Genomic DNA, 5,769 nt, shown 5'->3' with positions numbered 1-5,769 from the left:
TCTCGTAGAGAAAGGTCAGGGAGGAGAATCGAACCGGGGACCTCTCTCATGCTAGGAAACTGCACGAACCCCTACTCCACATCCCGTCTCTTGGTTCGGATTTCTTGATTAATGTATTTATCATGCTATCATCTATGCAGGCAAATTGAATTTTAAATAATCAAGCTTAAGTTTTGTTCAATAAGTAAGATTGTTTTGCCAATATAGTTAGATAGATAGATTTATTATGTCGGTTTACTTCCAATACTGGGTCGAGTTGTCCGGTCACCCTGAGAATATCCTGGCTTGTTTTTTGTTCTGCATTTTAGATTGTCAATTAAGCATCTTAATTTGTTAGCTTGCAGTACGAACTTCTAAAAATAGGATCTCAAAAAAAATGTCTCGAAAAACTCTAAAAGTCTGCGCATAAAAGGGGGTTTCTACCTTTGCCCATTTATAGAGGAAATAGTTTCGGCCTTTAAAAAGATCCTGCGCAATAATTATTGCCGAAGGGCTTAATTCAATTTCAAATAAACTAATTATGTTCTATTTAAAACACGTCGTCGCTACATTCTCTAGTAAAAACAATGTTAGAATGGCACTTGCTTTGTCTGTTGCTCAATGGCCTCTTCGAGTTTTCCGAGGCATTTCTCATAGAAAAATGGCTCCCACCGTCTATCTGTTCCTCATTTTAGGAGGAACTTCCTTGGGCACTTGCGCGGGTGGTTTTGGCGTTTGTTGTGCTTGTAAGTTCTCTTTAAAAATCGGACCGTTTTTGTTGCTACCAGAATGACTCATGTTACCTTCGGGTATCATCCTTAGTACAGAGTTGATCTTATGTTGCTTTTGGTGCTTTTGTTGTTTCAGTTGCCTTGAGTTGTGGAGGTATGAGCTCCGAGAATTGTACCTACATTGTCCAACCTACCAGTACCAACCCAATTAGCCCTTGTATGTACACCATTTGTCCTTGCAATAATAACATTTGTCGCCTTCGGTTCGACTTTACGGTGAGATTTCCAAGTGAGGCAAAAGAAAATACTGAGTAAGCGGTTCAAACCTTTGGGTTTCCGATATTTTTCCAGAGCTTCAACATCAATGGTCCTGTGACAGCTAGTGCAAATTCTGATGCTGCCGTAGGTGCACCTACTACGCAAGGTAAATGAAAGGATGGTCATTCATCACTACATATACTTGTAATTTGAAATCTTCAAGGGTCAAATATTCAAATTATTTGAACCAATTTGTCGCCTAGAAACAAATGCAAGACGTATGATCTATTGTGTAAAATATCATCCCTAAGAGCCGCTCTCCCCATTTCAGGAGGCGCCATTGGCGATTGTACCACTGATACCTTCACCATCACGGCCCCAGGAAACTTTGCCCCACCCCTCATCTGTGGATTCAACACTGGACAACACAGTAAGATTGAACACGATGCTTGACTCAATCATTGTTTGAATCCACGTTTTTTTCCAGTGATTGTGGATGCCACACGTGACGAATGTAATGAGGTGAATTTTGACTTGACGGGAAGTGGAACACGAAGTTGGGACATCAAAGGAAAGCAGAGCAAATGACATTCGGAGATTTCAGTCTGCCCTCCAGGAGTGATTTTCTGGAGGCTCTGGAATGACCTCGAATATTTGCCACAAACAAAACACTTATCCAAGGCGTTGACGATTATTGATTGAACACATTTTGACATCGACCAAGCCGATTTTGAGGGGCAAACATTGAATATCTTATGCTTACATTTTGGCCATTGGTGATCAAAATGGTGGAAATTTGCAAAAAAGATAGCAATGCATTTCTTTTAAATCGATTTTCCATTGGAGACACTTGAAGTTGAGAGATTTCTCGTATTGGAGGAGGCTATAAAGGTTGGGATTGTATAGTTTTCAGAGAAGGTTCAAAAGATATCTGATACTTAATGTTTTCAAAAGCATTCATGACCATTGCTCCAACCCGGGTTTTGGGGTCAATTGTAGTAACCGTAGAGGCTTAATGTGCATTTTGAGAGCACCTTCAAGCCCTCGAGGATCCAAGCTAGTTAGAACAATGAAGTTCTTTCTCCTTCGTTGCTCAATTTGTTGGCCTCTAATATCTGTGCAAAGAGTGCGTGTACGTTGGTTTTTTTTGATCCAGCATCATACTTCAGGTTAGACTTGGGCAACCTTTTGACCAAACTTTCAGATTAAAGGCTAGCCAGGTTGAAGATTTTAAAAGCTCAAGAATCTTCTTCCAATTGCATCCACAAGTTTATTTCATTGATTGAGCCATTTCTAATGACTAAACCTAGGGAAAAGAGAGTTAATGATCAGCAAATAAAGGTAACTGAAAAGTAAAAAAAGTGCTAAAAAGGGTATTTTTTCTAAAAACCGACGTTCTAGGCAATTTGTGCTAAAATTGACCAAGAAAGGCAAAGGCAAAACCCTGGGATTGTGTTTTTAAGCTTTCTAAATAGGTCTCTAGATGACACAAAAATGACGTGTTCACAAAAAGAGGGGAAAATTAAAAAAAACAACTGGAGAAAAAGCAAAATTTAATTCATTGGAAAGTACCAATTCCGAAGATCACAAGTCTCAAGAAAGTTGCATCACTTTTTCCGAATTGATACAAATCAAAATCACGATATTTTAGCCAAACGTCTGTCGTCAGAGTGTTTACGTAAAAACAATGATTTTTGTAAGTAATGTGATGTAGCTGGTATTTGGCTATTTAAATCAGATTTTCCACCTACTTACTTTTTGAGCAGATGAATAACGTTAAAATACCTACATGATTTAACAAAGGGTATGAATCCAGTCAACTTTGGGTCAGTGTTTTGCTATTGGCATTTGTTCTCGACTAGTGACTCAATATGCTTGTGGAGATGAGCAAGGCGGTAAGCTGAATTTATAAATTAAAAAAAACTCATTCAGCACGAATGGCCGGGTGCAAATTTCACAAATCTTCCAGGGCCAGATGGATGTCTACAATATTTTACTGGAACCACGGGCACGGTTGCCAGGTAAGACCGACCATACACAGCTTTTGGATGCACGAAATAACAAATTTGTTGCAAAACTCTTATTCGCAGTTTCAACTTTCCCACGACACTGGAAACTCTGGACACGTCTAGTAAGTTTTCATTTCTCCACACCTTTGGTTAAGATTATAAAAAGCAAAGGAAAGGGGTGTGAGGCTTTTACAATATCAGACCAGGAATTGTTCTATTTTTCTCGACTTATGACAACATATGAACTCTGATTTGTTTGATGAAGAAAGTGCTTGGTAACATTTCTAGACCTGTTTCCTCAACCTTTCCATTCAAATCTCATTTTATGTTATCCGTGGCCTGTCACATTCTGCTGAAATTTAAGTGCCTTTTCACTTTTCAGCGACCCATCTTTCGAGCCAATGTCAAGTAATGTGTTGGAGACAGGAAATGAACACGTGCGCCATCTGCTGGATTCCAACCATTCTCGGAAGTGACGAACAGACGGTATAATTAATACGCCTCCAGGACCATAAATTATACGAGAGTGTTACTTATTCATACATCAATTCCGGCCGTCTTCCATTTCAGGGTTCATTTGGTGTGAGGTAATTCGTATAATAAGGAGGTTCATCAATACTAGTCTAACCTTGTGGAAGTGCTGACTTTTATCTTTTATTTGTAGCAACCCTGTGGGAAACAAGGCCCGAGGAGAGTCCGACGGAAAATGTCGTGGCGACTTTCTTTTGGTAAAAGCCGAATTATTAGCGGATGAGAGACAGCTAATCAAAGGGACTTTGAAGTAAGCATTGATTGCTGTCATCCTCTAGATTCCAGGCGCTCAAGCTGATATTGACACCGACCCTGCTGATACGTTTATTATTGGGAGCATCGCTGTGGGTACAAGGTTCAGTGACCGAGTTTGTGGACGGTTCTTTTCCTCTGCCAATTCAAATGTCAACCGAAAGGGATCAATCTCAATTTGCAGTAAGCGTCCGCTCAAATTGTAACCAAAAGAAATTGAAGTAATGGCGCGATAAAAGAAAGGCATACAGGATGGAGCACACCGTTGTGTACTTCTCAAGGGATAGTCTCACGAATTAACCTCGCACTTTAATTTTCTTACCTTATGAAAAAGCCTAACTTCAAAAGCAAGGCCAGTTTTTTTTAACTTTAGTTTTTTAATGACATCAAGCAATTCATGTATATCATTCACGTGAGCTAACCTTATTGACTTGAAATTTTATTCATATTTAGAATTGCCAGTGGCTTATCATAAACCCGTTGGCTTACCACAAAACTCTGCTAACCTGCAATTATTTTTGCCCGAACCCAAGGGAATGACGTTGTGCATTAGGTGATTAAGACAAAAAGAACATTATAGGACAAATTGAAGACCAATTGAGCATGCGTGTTTGTTCCTCAAATAGAACTAGAACAACTCCGATTAAAAATGGATAAATGTTATGGGTAATTTCGAGTTCCTTCATTCCATTGATAGAAGTTCTGCCCTACATTCAGGATAAGCTCGGTCTGCCAACTCAAATCTGTTGGCAGAATAAATATCATATAGAAACTGAAAGGTAAAAATAGACAAAATACAATCTTTCCTTTTTAATAGTACTGGGGATTACATTCCTTGGAACGTTAGAATAGACCATGAAAAAACAAACCAAAAAAGAAAAATGAACGCTTGATCGAATAATTTTGTTTCACCTGCTAAACAACCTTCAGCCAAATAGCCCCAAGCCATCAACTTTTGGGCCAGCCTGAGCTAGTTGAAAACGTTTTCTTTGGTTTCAAGGGCCAGATCCCGGCAAAGCCTGCATTTCTAAGGCTTAAGCAGTAGTCCTTGAATGGCATCAAAAGAGCAACAGAAACATTAAGACGAAAAAAAAAAATTGAGTCCTCGAAACTGAAGTTTCTTTAAATCTCCAAATTTTCCCAATCAAACCATTGAGCAAATTCCAAGTAAGATAACAAAAATTGTCAATTTGTCCTATTTTTGGAAGGTCGACAGATCCCTGTAGTTATACACGGACTTCTAGAGATATTTCTAGAAGTCCGTGAGTTATATCATCGTAGCTACATAAATGAGTCCGTCCGTCTCTCTGACTGACAATACATTGTTTGTTGATGCTGGCCTTGCAAGGGTCAGCCCTCCAGCGCGGGAACCACACCATTTAAAAAAAGAAAAACTCTACCCTCTAATTCCTTCGAAAAACCTTATGTCAAATTTTGAATGTAGTGTGCATTCGCTTGATGAATGTATTATCAGAATGTTTTGTGAAGATGATTGAAGATTGTCATCCGTAGAGGAAGTGGATTTTAATATTACTATTAAGGTTAATAATTGACCTAGAGAACAGAGTACTCAGTCAAAAGGTTTTTTCCTGTGTTTTTTTTCACGGGTTTTTTCTAACCGTTACAAGGAATGTAATCCCCACTACTATTGAAATGAAAGGTTATCATTCGCCTATTTATTACCTTTTAATCCCGGTATGATATTTGGTCTAAATTGTGTGGTATTCTATTCAAGCATCTTTTTTGTTTCCAAAAAATATTTGCCATTTTCATCACATATTCTTCTAATCGGGCAAATATTTAGTCCATTTCAGAAAGCGTAGAATTCAATAACAAACCATCGAACTCCCTAAAAATGATAATTTCATTGTTTTCATTTAACAAAAGCGTCCACGAATCTCCAAAATCTGCAGTGCTATTTTTCAAACCTCACAAATGGAAATTCGGCGATTAACTACTCAAAGTTTTTCTTAATTAGGATGATCAAACTCTGTGAAAATGCTTGGCCA

General features: G+C 38.5%; 1 long non-coding RNA gene across 1 annotated transcript in view; it reads left to right on the top strand.

Moving 5' to 3' along the window:
* Positions 1-1,211, top strand: part of LOC131876937 (uncharacterized) — a 2,773-nt gene extending 1,562 nt beyond the window's left edge. Inside the window, exons 3-5 of the long non-coding RNA XR_009372832.1 lie at positions 675-725; positions 847-986; positions 1,062-1,211. This is a non-coding gene — a long non-coding RNA (uncharacterized LOC131876937). The remainder of the gene's footprint in view (positions 1-674; positions 726-846; positions 987-1,061) is intronic.
* The last annotated feature ends 4,558 nt before the right edge of the window (positions 1,212-5,769 follow it).

This window comes from Tigriopus californicus, chromosome 2 (assembly GCF_007210705.1).
Source record: "Tigriopus californicus strain San Diego chromosome 2, Tcal_SD_v2.1, whole genome shotgun sequence".
Classification (NCBI taxonomy): domain Eukaryota; kingdom Metazoa; phylum Arthropoda; class Copepoda; order Harpacticoida; family Harpacticidae; genus Tigriopus; species Tigriopus californicus.
The sequence above is the reverse complement of the archived record's forward strand: the minus strand, read 5'-3'. Positions and strand labels throughout refer to the sequence as shown.